The following is a 14,699-nucleotide window of genomic DNA, read 5'->3' on the forward strand; positions in this document are numbered from 1 at the left end:
CCGTCCCTCCCCTCCTCGAACCCTCCAGCTCCCTGTTGCCCACAGCAGCTTCCAAACCTCCCTCTTCCGCAGGGAGACTGCCCTGCAGCTCTATTTCGAGAACATTGTGACGGCTGAGCAGCTCCACCCTTACTCTGCTTGAAGCACAAGCCCATTGGCAAACCTTTAGCCACAGGTAAGAAAGGTGTGAATGTGAGCCCCACCTCCCACCCAGGCTGCCACCCCCCCCCCCCCCCCGGCTGGGCCCTGGGGAGGCTGCACTTCCGAGCCCAGCAGGGTCCCCGCCCCCCAGGGCCACAGACACCCACAATGTCTGAGGGATCACAAGGCCGAAGTGGCTGCCTTCAGAGCTCAGGAACCTTCCAGTAGGGGCCTGGCCTCCAAGAAACAAGGACAGGGATAAGACGGCTGCCCATGGTGAAAAAGTGCCACCAAATAAAACCAAAGACGACACCCGGCAGGCAGGGCTGGTGCAGAGTTAGACCGGGGGGGGGGGGGGGGGGCGGGGGGGGTTCTCTGGGAAAGTGACATTTCAGCTGCAGGGCTGGTGCAGAGTTAGACGGGGGGGGGGGGGGGGGGCGGAGGGGGTTCTCTGGGAAAGTGACATTTCAGCTGCAGCCGCGGCGATGAGGAGGCGCCGTCTCGCAGGGCACGGAGCACAGTGCTGGGCAGGGGGGGCAGCACGTGCAAAGGCCCTGTGTCTGTGAGCTCCGAGTGGAGATCCAGGAAGAAACAAAAGTGTCGTTGCCTGATCGGTGTGGCTCAGTGGCTAGAGCGTTGGCCTGCGGACTGAAGGGTCCCAGGTTCGATTCCGGTCAAGGGCATGTACCTTGGTTGCGGGCACATCCCCAGTGGGAGGTGTGCAGGAGGCAGCTGATCGATGTTTCTCTCTCATCGATGTTTCTAACTCTCTCTCCCTCTCCCTTCCTCTCTGTGAAAAATCAATAAAAAATATATATATTTTAAAAAGTGTCGCATCAAATCCCACCCTCTCCACAAAAGACAGGTGCCTGGGCGTTCCGAGCCGCTTCATTCACGGAGTCTGAGGTCAGCCAGGCCTGGAATGGCCACTGGCAGGGGCAGGGATGCGCAAAGAAACACACCGAGCGATGAAAAGGGACAGCGAGTGCACACGTGGGACGGGATGCGGAGTGAGACCCGGGGCACCAGACCTGCATCTGCGGGAGGACAGAACCGCCCGTGGGGGAGCCAGGCTCGGCTCCTCTGGGGTGAGGCAGGCGCGCTGAGGAAGCTGCTGGAGTGACAGCAACGCCCGATCTCTGGCTCAGTAAGAGATCCCAGAGTCATACCGGAAGGCTAGGGCCTTTGATAGTAAGTAAAACACACCTGAAGGCAGTCCCGGAAACAGGGTAAGCACCGCTTGGCCTTTTTGGAAAAAAAGAACCCACCTCGCCCAGCGCCCAGCGCCCACCCAGCGCCCAGCGCACTTCACAAACAGGAGCCACCCTGCCAGCTCAGTCCACAAAGCCAGAGACACCTCCCCCACTGGGAAGAAACAAGGCAGACCCACCCCCCACCCCCAATCCTCTGCTGAACTAGCTCTGTCCTTCTCCCCCTCCCTCTCCCTCCCAAGGGCCTGGAGGGGGTCCCAGGGTGGTACGGGTTGGTCAGGCTGGGATGGCCCGCCCCTCCCAGGGCAACTAGGCTGTAACCGGAGCCTGTGGTTCAGAGGATTTCTCCTGGGCAGGACCCCTCTGGTTCTGGAATGCAGTCTGGGCGTAGGGGTGGAGCCAGGAAGGGGTAACAAAGGGTGAAACGGCTTTGAAATTCTGCTTCCTGCCCCCCACCCCCAGCCCCGGAGCTGAACAAACACGCCCCCTCCTCTGGGCTGGGCCTTTGTTGGGAGGGCCGGGCAGGGCTGGCTCCGGCCACTGAGCTTTCCACCCTCAAGGCCCGGCTGCCCCACAGCAGCCGGAAGCCCACCTTCTCCCCAACCTGATGGGGACCCTAATGTTGGGCCCACCTGTCCGAATGCAGCTCGGGCCCTGGCCAGCTGGCTCAGCGGGTTGATGCCAGGGTTGCAGACTCAATCCCCCATGGGGGCCATGCAAGAGGCAGCCGACCATCGGTGTTTCTCTCTCTCCCTCTCTCCCTCTCTCTCTCCACCCCGCTCCCTTCCTCTCTCTCTAAAAAATCAATAACAACATTTGTTTGCATGCAGATTGGGCCCAGGCTGTGGTTGAGGCAGCCCAGGAGGCCAAGACTGAATCATGAGGGGCCATGGCCACGCGGGGGAACCTGCACCTGCTCACTCCTCCCTTGCCCACCCCCCTTCGACTGCTCTCGTGGGTCCTGCCCGGGGATGCTGGGGCTGCTGCGAACTGTCCCAGGAGAGGCAGAGGCAGGGCCTTCAGAGGACGGGCCTTCGGGAGGGAGCCAGCAAGCAGGTATGACAGTGCGGGACCAGCAGCACACGTGTAGTGACACTCACAGTGACACGTGCATGAGTGTGCACATGGGAACACACACAGCATCCCAGAGATCTTCCAAGCTGGTCCCCAAAAATGAACCCCAGTGTCCCACAGCACACCCTGCTCTACCCACCGCCCCCACGTGCTCCCTTTCTTCTCTCTCCCCCCGCCCCGCCCTCCCTGAGAACCCACCCCCATCCACCCCCTCCTCTCCCTCCCGCTGTCCTCCTGTTCTCATGTGGCTGCATCCCCCTCACCTTCCAACTGCACGCCTGCCCTGGCACACAAGGCCCCCGGGCCCCGCCATCCCCTGGTGCCAGGGACAAGACCATCCGTCCCTGGAGCATCTCTGTCCACAGAGCCTCCCCTCCGACAGGGCCTCCACCTCAGCTGTGCACCCTCTGGACCCCGAGCAGGGAGAGGCCCCTTCCTCACCCATCAGGCCACGAGGATTGCCTGAGGGCCAGGTGCCGGGGATGGGGGGCAGGACCACTGGAGAAATCTCCAGCTCGGACTCCTTGCGGGAGAAAAGCAAGGACAGACGTTGGTTTGATGGCGCCATCCCTGGAGGCAGGAATGTTATCAAGCCTGACACTTCCCCGCCCCCCCAGCCACCCCGCCCCAATTGTGGGGTGTGGTCCAGCCACATGAGACCAGCCGGTCTCTTCTGGGGCCTCACCCTCTCCAGCCGCTTCATCAATGTCACCCAGCTGGCCCGGGGTCTCCTCTGTGCTCCCCAGACCCCGGGCTGCCCCTGCCACAGCACTGACCACCAGCGGATATGCAAGGGTTCTGCTCACAGACAGGCAGAGAGAGAAGTGAGTGGATGAATGAATGAGCTTTTCCATCAACTGTTCCTTTACCAGCTTCCCTGCCCTTGCAGGTCATGCCCACCCTTTGGGGAAGAATTTGCCCCTCCCCAGCCTTGGGCTGGTCATTAACTTAGTACTGGACTCCCCTAGCTAATGAATAATGAAGCTGGACAGGGACTGACCTCGGGCTGACCTTGAGCCTCCCCTCCCTCGTCAGCTGAGTGACCACCTCAGAGTAACCCCCCTCCTCCTCCCTGTGGGTGGGTCCTGAATCCTGGGGATTCTGACACAGAGAAGCCCTGGCCCAACCCAGAGGGCCGCAGCTGCCCACGAGGCCGCGCCCATCGGACCGGACCCGCGGAGTTGGGACCCCCTGTACAGGGAAAATGATCTGAATGGCGCAGGGACATAGCCCTGGGAGGCGATGGGTCACCCAGGCAAGAGGTAATGGGGTCTGAATTGGTGGCAGGGATGGGAGAGAAGCTGATAGATTCAAGCGTTATTAGGATGTACAATCATCAAAACTTGGTGACTGTCCAGTCGATGTGGCTCCGTGATTGAGCCATCAACCTATGAACCAGGAGGTCATGGTTCAGTTCTCAGTCAGGGCACATGCCTGGATTGCGGGCTCGATCCCGGTGGGGGACATGCAGGAGGCAGTCGATCAATGATTCTCTCTCACCACTGATGTTTCTATCTCTCCCTCTCCCTTCCTCTCTGAAATCTACAAATACATATATTTTTTAAAAACTTGGTGACTGACTTCAGCTTCTGGCTAAGACGGAATAACAGGCCAGATTTACCATCCCACTTGGAACAATCAGATATTTCAGGGGGAAAATTCACAAAACAGTGGTTTGCAAGAGAGAACCATCTGGAAGAATTAGGGTTGGAAACAGTGCCTGTCCCTACCAGCCAGACTGGAAAACTCATTCACAGGGCAGGGGGACAGGACTCGGGAGGTCTTGCCTCAGAGGTGGGGGTGATTAACCCTAGACTAAGCATTGCTAAAAACCCACCCAACATATCACAGAACAGGACCCAAAAGGATCCATTGTTTCCCAGGCAACTTAACTGCTTCCCAGAATAAAGCTCCAGCAGATTTATGAGAACACAAAAACATCGAAAAATTACAATGTCTGCCATCCACCGAAAATTATCAGTCATGCACAGAAGCAGGAAGCTCGACACAGAAAGAAAAGAATGATTCCTTTCCGTGGAAACTGACCTGGAACTGACACAGATGTCAGAACCGGCAGAGAAGGATTCTAAAACAGTTCTTATAACTGTATTCCATACTTTCAAGATGTTAAGAGATCAGAGGATATAAAAAAGATCCAAAATGAACTTTCAAGGGTTGAAAATTATAGCGCCTGAGATGAAAAATACACTGAATGGGATTCATAGCAGATTAGACAAGGCTGGAGAAGGGATTCGTGAACTTGAAGGTCCTGCAATAAGAACTATCCAAAAATGAAACGTTGGCCAGGGCTCGGGTAGCTCTGTTGGTCAGCGTGTCATCCCGATACACCAAGATTTTGGGTTCTAGTCCCAGGCAGGCCCCATACGAGAAGGAGCCAATGAATGCCTAAGTAAGTGGAACAACAAATGGATGTTTCTCTCTCTCTCCCTCTCTCTCTAAAGTCAATCAATATATAAAAATTTAAAAAAAAATTTTTTTTAAGGAAAGAGCACCAGTGAGCTGTCAGATAATTCCAAGCAGCATAATATATGGGTAACTGGAGTCCCACAGGAAAGGAGGGAGGGAACAGAAAAACTAGTGAAAAAACTAAGGGCTGAAAAATTTCAAACTTAATGAAACCACAGATGCTTGGTGGCAACTGGCTGTGGAGGGCGAGGGAGAGGGAGCAAGAGTGATGTCCCAGGAGACCATGGCTGGAGACCATTCTCTGAGGGGAGGCCTGGAGGAGAGGCAGGGGTGGACTGTGGGGACACCGTGGAGGGGTCCAAGGGCAGCAAAAGTGAGAGGTCTCTGGCCCTAGCTGGTTTGGCTCAGCGGATAGAGTGTCAGCCTGCGGACTGAAGGGTCCTGGGTTCGATTCGGGTCAAGGGCATATCCCAGGGTTGTGGGCTCAATCCCCAGTGTGGGGTATGCAGGAGGCAGCCAATCAATGATTCTCTCTCATCATTGATGTTTCTCTCTCTCCCTCTCCCTTCCTCTCTGAAATCAATAAAAATACATTTTTTAAAAAGCGAGGAGAGGCCTGGCATTCAAAGGGCCATGGACTGGAGGCCATGGATGGGGTGGGCACTGGGAGAGCTGAGGGCCAGGGGCAGACCCAGGCAAAGCCAGAGTCCGGAGCCTGAGAAGGACACGGGAAGGGAGCAGAGGAACGGAAGGAGTGCAGGATCTGGTGGAGAGGCTGTGATGGGAAAGGGGTCTAATGTGGCAATGCTGTCACTCAGAGGGGAAGGCTGGCGAGAATGGCTGGACCCTAGCGTAAGGCTGTCTCAGGATATTGTGCAGAAAGTGCTAGACATGAGGAGCTCTGGGGAGGGGTGGGACCTACGGGGACAAAGGGACTGGCAGAGGGTGGCGAGGTCAGGACCTTCCCAGGGGAGTGAGGGTTGGAGGGATGGCTGAGTCTCAGAGCAGCGATGACCAGGTCAGGGTGGACCACGGGCAGGGGCCAAGCCCAGGTCCCTGAGGATGACAGGACAGAGAAGAGAAGAGGCCAGCATGTCGGCCGGGGGCCCTGGGGTGCCCCGAGGGGCACTCTAAATGGGGAGAGGCGGACTCTTGGAGGCCCCGAAGTCCTAGACAGAAAAGTTGTGCCAGGGGTGAGTAGGTGACCCCAGGATCTGGGGTGCCAGAACCACAAGTGAACCCCAAGCACAGGGGGGTTGAGGGAGCTGGTGGGGGTCAGGGAGCGGCAAGTCGTGGTGGATGGAAGGGTATCACAGGCTTGGTGAGGAATCACGGGAAAGACAGACAGACAGAGGGACAGAGACAGAGAGGGTGGCTTTCCCACACTCTGGGCTCCCTGCTACCACCCGGGGCAGCTGTGGAAGATGTCCCGCTGCACCCTGCCTTCCCAGGCAGCCCTAGGCGAGCCCTGGCCCGGCCCCAGCCTGGGCCTGGAAGCGGGGCTGCAGGGAGAGAAGTGGAGAGCAGCCAAGCCCACAGCCTGCAGCCGGAGCACACACTGGGCAGAGGCGGGCGGGCGCAGGTGTGAGGCCCGCGGTGGCCACGGCAGGCAGCGGCATGCCCCGTGAGCTCAGCGGCTCAGGAGAGCCTCCCTTGGCAAGGGGCCCGGGGCGGCTCTGCCTGCTCAGCAAGGCCACCTGCTCTCCCTGCCCCCCCTGCCCCCCAGCCAGCCTGGAGGCCTGGGGGGCGTGGGGGAAGGGCCATGTCCCTGGATCCCAGCTGGGTGCAGGGGGCAGCTGGGTGGTCCTGGCCGGCTTCTGCCTCCCTCTTCAGCATCCTCTGCAGAGAAGCGGCAGCCGAGCCCCCGCCTGTCTCTGTCCTCTGCACTCTGCTGAGACATGGGGAGCACCCTCCTCCCCAGGCGGCATGCTGTGCTCCCCGAGTGTGGGCTTGCACACACGGGCGGCCGCATGCGTGCTCAGAAGGTGTGTGGAGTCAAACACAGGCATAGGCACAAACAAGCAGCCTCAGAAACGGGCATGCCCCTGGGAATGTGCTGGTGTGCGGGTGTGCAAGAAATCAGACACGGCGGGTGCACACACAAAGGTGTGTCCGTTCAACATGTGCACTCGCACCCATGTATGCCAGCGTGCACACACTATGCACCCAGAATGCAAATACATAGCAGGTGTACACACACACACACGGCCATTTCACACACATCCATGCAGCTCCGTGCACCCAGAGATGCCAGTTCCATGTGCTGCTAAGCTCTCACAGGGATGGCCACCCACCCGCAGGTGTGCGCTGAAAACCAAACACAGATCCACAGCGGCCCAGGCGAGGTGCACCTACAGATACGCACAAAAACGCACCAAAGATGCACGTGCATATGAACACGTACAGTTATGCATGCATGTACAGAGCTACTCATACATGCATGTGCAGACTCAGCAATACATGCACCCGTGCCATGTACACAAGGCTGCTCTCGATCTCGGGCACCACCTCTGGAGTCCCACTTGGGGAGCCATGGAAGCCATGGAGGGGGCGCACAGAGACCCCAAGATTCATGCTGGCCCGCCCCTTTAAAAATATATATATATGTGTGTGTGTGTGTGTGTGTGTGTGTGTGTTTATTTATTTCAGAGAGGAGGGGAGAGGGAGAGGGTTAGAAACATCAATGATGAGGGAGAATCATTGATCCGCTGCCTCCCGCACGCCCCCCACTGGGGATAGAGCTCGCAATCTGGGCCTGTGCCCTGACTGGGAACCAAACCGTAATGTCCTGGGTTCATAGGTCGATGCTCAACCAACCACTAAGCCATGCCGACCGGGCTGGTCCACCATTTTGATCAAGTCTTTGCTGACACCACCTAAGGTCCCCCAACTTTAAGGGAAGACTCAAACTCAGGACTGACTCCCTCCAAAGCCCACAGCTCCTACAGCAGTGGACATAAACGTCCCCATTTCACAGATGAGGAAACTGAGGTTCAGGGAGGCGAAGAACAGAGCCAGGCCAGGCTTCCAGCTGCCAGGCCCAGGTACACCTGCCATTCCCTGCATAAACCCTTGCTGCAACCCTCCACAGGGACGAACCTTCACAGCTCCCGTGCCCTCCCTGGCCTGACCTTGCTGACCTCACCGCCTCTCCTGCCCCCAGAACAATGGCCATTCCCAGTTTCTCTCCCTTCCAACTTCCTTTGGGACTCCAGCCTTGGCCCATGCTGTCCCCCTGCATTGGCTGGTCTCTCCTGCCTCTGACCCCTCCCACTCCTTCAGTTTCAGCTCAAAGGTCATCTGCTCCCCATCCTCTTCTCCAGCAGACCATCCCCACCCCAGGCCCAGCCGGGTATCCTACATGCTGTGTAATGATTTGCTCAACCCCCATCCTGCCCCAAGAGGGCAGTCACAGGGGATGTCTTGTTCTCGGCTGTGTCCCCTGCTCCTAGCACAGTTTCTGGCACACAGTAGGTGCCCTGTGGGGAGGTGCCGGAGAGATGAATGCAGCTGCGGCTGGCAGGCAGGTTGGGGAGCAGAGAGAAAGTGGGTGAGCCTAAGGCGTCTTGGAGGACATAAGGTCCTTCTTGTAGAAGGGGAGGGACTTGCCCCAGGTCACAGGCTGGTGATGGCTCTCAGATCCCTGCTCTCAGGCCTGGACCCCACCTCTACCCCAGTCAGTGCTGGGAAAGGAGAGGCCCTCCCTCCTCCTTCCTGCAGGCTGCAGACAGAGCCAGGCTGCCCTGGGCCAGGCCGGCTGGGGGTCCCTGACCTGCCCCCCTTCCTGACCAGCACAGCAACCCAGGCTCTGGACATGTCAGCACCCCACTGAGAAGGCCCCTGCTGCGTGGCCACAAAGCACCTCCCCTCTCTAAACGTAGCTTACTCATCTATGAAATGCGGACATGGCATCTCCTAAGGACTGCTGGACGGGATCGGTGGTACAAACACGAAATAAACCCCCAATACGCGTCCAGGCGGCGACTGGAGAAGGGACTTCTCATTAACCCTTTCATGTTATCCTTTCCACAAGCAAGACATAGGAACAACCGGGTTTACAGATGAGGAAACTGAGGCAGGCCGCTCACTTTCCCAGGCAGCCGGGCTCCAAACCTGGTCCCACCGCACCCGCTGCCCACCCCCACCAGCTCGTGGGTTCCCCCGGGCATCCCCCGCCGCTCGGGGCGCCCGCTGCCAGGACCCCCGGGCAAGGCGACCAGCGCAAGGGCCCGCGCAGGGGAGAGGAGGGGGAGTGGGAGGGCACGGGTGCGCGGGGTCAGCCGTGGGTCGATAGCGGCAGGATGAATGGGAAAGGAAGGAGGCGAGCGGCGGGGAGGGGGGAGGAGTGAGAGGCCCCTCCCCCCCTCCACCTCCTCCTCCGCCCGGCGGGGCCCGGCCCGGGTCTGCTGCCGTCAGCGCCGAGCGCGGCCCCGCGGCCCCGCCGAGGGATCGATAACTAATTTCACCGCAGCAGCCGCCCCAGTTTTTTCCCGATAATTGTGCGCCGGCAGCTGCGAGCGAGGCCCCCAGCCCGGCGCGCGGCCCCCGCCCTCGCGCGATCAATTGACACCGCCACCGGGGCGGCAGGAAAACTCATTTTTCTCTCCCGCCCCGGCTCCCGGTGGGCGCGGGCGGAGCTCCGCCTGGGCCGGGCTGCGAGGGGCGGGGCCCGGGAGCCAGTGCGGGCGGCTCCAGGGCTGGCTCGGGTCTAGGCAGGAGGTGTCCGGGGACCGCGAGGAAACGGGGTGCCTCAGTTTCTCCAGTCCACCAGTAGGGGCGTGGCCGCGCCCCCAGTTTTCCCTCTCGGGCCAGAGATGGGCGTGTCCACCCTCGGCTGGGGGAGGAAGGGCTTAGAGCGCAGGCGCCCAGGTCGGGACGCGTGGGTTCGAATCCCGCCTCCAATTACCCATGCGTGACCTTGGACTCGCTCTTCTCTTCGGGCTCGATCCGAGCCTCAGTCTCCCCATCTTTCCAAAGGGGCCTAGCATAGTCCCGGGCAGGCCGACCTGTTGATCGGGCCAGTGAGGCCCGTGAGGCGGGGCGCACGCAGGCGCTGGGAAATGGTGGTTGTGGTTAGAGAGCGAGGAAATCGCCATCCATCAGTTCCTCACTGAGCGCCTCCGGCCCAGGCACTGGTCCAGGTGGGGGACAGAGCAGTGATCGCAGCAGAAAGGCCTACCCTGGTGGAACAGACATTCTAATGAGGGGATGGAAGTGGTGAGAAGATGAGAAATGCCAGGGAGAGAAATAAAGCAGGCAGGGGACAGGCGTGGGGAGAGAGGGGGTGCAGAGGCAGTGCAGCCCCCAGGACGTCCTCTCCAGAGGCCCCTTTGCAACCGCTCTGAGCTGCCAGCTCTGCTTCCAACCTGCTGGCGGCTCAAGGTCGCGGGAAACCTGCAGACTTGGCATCTCTGAGGAGGGTGGGCAGGAGGAGGGGGAGCCAGAGGAGAAGGGGAGGTGTGGGGCAGAGGGAGTCCATAGGGGGCCAGAGAAAGAGGCCAGATGGGGGCTGGAGGGGGTCTGGAGAGAAAGGGTGCAGACAGAGGGAGAAGGGAGGGCTGGCCTCTGCTGGTCACAGCGTCCTGGAGGGTCAGGGTCAGAAGGGACTCAGGCAGCTGGGCTCAGAGTGGGCAGAGGCCTTCCCAGGACATGTGGGGGGCAGAGGTGGGATCCTGGGGAAGAGTGAGAGGCACCAGAGAGGAAGGAAGAGAAAAGAGGAGAGAATCACGTTGGGGGGGGGTGCCCACTCACTGGGTGAGGGGCCCCGGGGAGCCCTGGGGTGCCTCTCAGAGGCCAGCTGGAATTTCCTTGGAGCTTCATGGGTTGTGTTAGTACACTTTCAGGGGGACTCAGAGTGACAGGTGGGACTTAGGAAATCCAATCTGCTGACCAGACTCCCCCCGCCCCTGCCCCCCCCACCACACACAAATTTACCAACATCTGACCACGTGGCTGGTGAGCCAGGCATTGCCAGGAGCCCAAGGCTGCCCAGGAGGGGGAGGGGGAGGGGGGCTTTCTGGGCTGAGCAAACCTCAGCATCTCCCCTGCTTCTGTTTTCTCATCTGGAAAATGGAGCTGGCGGTGGCTCTGAGGTTCTGTCTGTCTGCTTTCCCTCCAAAGTCCTGGCACCCCCAGCTGGCCTCATCGCCCGCCAGAGCAGTGACTTGGCAGAAATGAGAGTGAGATGGATGGCCAGCAACCAAATGAGGCAGGAAGGACGGGATTGGGTGGCTGGGGTTTGGAGCAATCCAGAGCTAGGTCTCACCTGCCTGCTCGTCCATTTGTCTGTCCATCCACCACTCAGACATCCTAGTAAATGCCCGCTCTGTGGGAGGCGCCCTGAGGGGCTGGGCCTGAGGCCCCACCGCTCCCAGCCCCTTCTCCCCACGATGCCCACATTTCCTCTGGAGGTTTGCTCAAAGGAGCACTGGGCTGGGAGTCAAGGCTGGCCGCAGGCCCATCGAGTGGCCTCGGCAGGTCCTCTGTCCTCTCCCTGCTGTGTGATCTGACACCCTACGCCAATGCCCTGAGTGCAGAGCTCGCGGCCAGTGCATGGTGCTGAGCGCCAAGCAGCTGGGACACAGCCGGAACAAGTGGTGGGAATAGGCCCCCACCCCCAACCACTTCCCGTGAATCTGTGTTTCTCATCCCCGCACCCACCCTTAGGTTTTGTCAGATAAGAGCCCCGGTTACCTGGATGGCACGGGTCCCACTGAACTCAGGGCTGGGCCTGCCATCTGACCGCATGGGGTCCTTATGCCAGCGACCAGGAGACAGAGAAAGGAGTGACTGTTCAGTGACTGTGGTGATGGACCCAGATGTGGCTGCAGGCGCTCTAGCTCGTCAGTAGGTAACCATCTCCTGTAAGATCCTCTCAAGGATCGCGGATGGCCAGCCCTGAAGGACGCTAAGGGACTGGACCCGGTGGAGGGCTGGGACCGGGCTGAGCGCTGCAAGGGGCGGACTGTACTGAACACTCTCGGGCACGCTTTCAAACCTCGCAGCCTTGCCTCTTACTAGAGGGCCAGCCACAGTGACCGCCTGGGCTTCTGTGACGCCCCTCCCTGCCCAGGAACCCACCCACCAGTCACCATGCTCAGCTATGACACCCTATAAGCCAACCCTTGATCCCGGGGAGATGGAGCCACAGGCAGGTGGTCCTGAGACGCATTTAATAAGGAATCTCAGACAACCCCGGGGGGTTGGGCACCCAGACCTCCATCAGGGTGAGCTCCATGATTCCTGTTTGTGCTGGCTCTTTCTTCTCCAGGTTTGCTCTCCTCCCTCCTCCACCCTCACTCTGCCCTGAGAATATACCCCCAACCCAACCACCTCACCCCTCACTCTGCCCTGAGACTATACCCCCAACCCAACCACCTCACCCCTCACTCTGCCCTGAGAATATACCCCCAACCCAACCACCTCCACCCTCACTCTGCCCTGAGAATATACCCCCAACCCAACCACCTCCACCCTCACTCTGCCCTGAGAATATACCCCCAACCCAACCACCTCACCCCTCACTCTGCCCTGAGAACATACCCCCAAACCACCTCACCCCTCACTCTGCCCTGAGAACATACCCCCCAAACTGCACACATCAGCCTTCAGTTTTGCCTCCTTCGGGGAAAGCAAAACAGGTGTCATGGGCTGTCCTGTTTTCCCCAAATATGTGGAGTCCTAACCCCAGTGCCTCAGAGTGCGACTGAATTCGGACATAAGGTCTTTAAAGAGGTAATTAAGGTGAAATGAGGTCATTAGGGGGCCCCTAACCCAGTAAGACAGGGGTCCTTTTAAGAGGAGGAAATTAAGACATAGATACACACAGAGGACGGACCACATGCGGACACAGGGCGGAGACGGCCATCTGCAAGCCAAGGAGAGAGGCCTCAGAAGAAACCTCACCTGCCAACACCTTGTTCTTGGACTTCCAGCCTCCAGAACGGGGAGGAAATAAACCTTTGCTGCTGAATCCACTGGGTCTGTGGTACTTTGTTATGGCAGCATCGGAGCCCATATGTTATCAAACCCATTTTACAACCAAAGAAACTGAGGCTTCAAGGAACAAAGGACTCACCCAGGTCACACAGCTCATCAGTGGCAGAGCCCAGATTCAAACAGGGGTCCTGGAAGGCTAGGGGACCAAGGGAGTCTTCAGGCCCCAGGGTCGGGAATTCCGCAGTCCCTCTCCCAGGCCTGGGAAGCCCCTCCCTCCATCCAGGCCCACTTGCCCTTCTCCTGTCCCCTCCAGATCCCCACCTCTGGGCCTCTGGCTGCAGTGCTGGGCTTTTCAGCTCATTCCCCGTCTCCCCTCCTCCACAGGCCCTTCCCTGCCAGCCACGCGCACACACCCTCAGCCCGCACCCTTTTTGGCAGCTACTCTGAGGCTCTCTACCGCCTCTCCTAACGCCTGCTGCAGGCCAGCTGCAGTGGCTTTGGGGACGCCCCCTGAAGGCTGTGCCCCACCCCTTCCTGTGCCCCATGGCCCAGGTGAGTGCCCTCCGGCCCCCGCAAGGCGCTGTGCTGAGCACCAGGCCGTGAACTGTGCACAGAAGGTCTCGCTGGCTCCCCGCCCTGCAGTGGGGACCAGTATTGTCTCCATTCCATATAGGAAGACCGAGGCCCGGGCTCTGGCTGTCAGTAATGGGGCGATCTGACCCAGTCTCAGGAGAGGCTGAGGAAGGCTTCCCAGAGGGGGTGACCTATAGAGGGAGGGAACAGCATTAGAGCGTGAGGGAACAGCATGTGCAAAGGGCCTGTACAGGGGTGAGAGGGGCAGAGAGAAGGCCTGTGCACTGGCGTTGGTGGAGGCTTTTGGAAGAAGCTGGAAAGGCTCCCGAGGGCGGGGCCCGAGCAGGGCCTGTGGGCCACGTTAGACGCTGGTCTTTACCCTGAGGAGCTGGGCGTGTTAAAGACCCGGCACCGGCTCTGTGTGATGGAGAATAAGGTCGAAGCTCAGAAGTGGGGAGGAAAGCAAGAGGCTGGCTTGTGCCCAGGAAAGAGGACTTGGGATGTGTTATGGCATTAATATTGTTGAAAACACACACATGCGCACACACACACGTACGCACGCACACACACGTACGCACACACACGCACGCACGCACACACGCACACACATGCACACCACACGCACACGCACACACATGCACATCACACACACGTACACACACGTACACACACGTACACACACACGCACCACACACACCACACACACATCACACACGCACCACACGCACCACACACACACACACCACACACACACACCACACACACACACCACATGCACCACACACACACACCCCACACACACACACCACACACACCACACACACACCACACACACCACACACACACACCACACGCACACACACCACACATGCACGCACACACACCACACACACCACACACGTGCGCGCACACACACCACACACACCACACACGCGCGCACACACCACACACACACGCACACACCACACACACGTATGCACACACGCACACGCACACGCACACCACACACACACCACACACACGCACACACACACACACCAGACTCAGCACAGCAATGGCAGCACCCAGCCCCGGTTTCAGAGCAGGGGGGCCTCGGAGAGTCCCAGTCTGTGGACACATTTCACACGAGGACCTGAGGCCAGAGAGAGGAAGGGCTTTGCCCCGAGTAGCGCTGCCGCTTCATCCATACACCAGACACTTGTGAGCGCCCAGGGATGCCAGGTGCCATGCTGGAGGCTGGGGCTTAGAGCCGAGCAGATGGACCGGGGTTGGGGGCCAAGCCTGCAAGGCCCCAGTGCGAGAAGGCAGATAGGGAGGGAGGGAGGGAAGGAGGGA

This window comes from Plecotus auritus (genome assembly GCF_963455305.1).
Source record: "Plecotus auritus genome assembly, chromosome: 5".
NCBI classification, from domain to species: Eukaryota; Metazoa; Chordata; class Mammalia; order Chiroptera; family Vespertilionidae; genus Plecotus; species Plecotus auritus.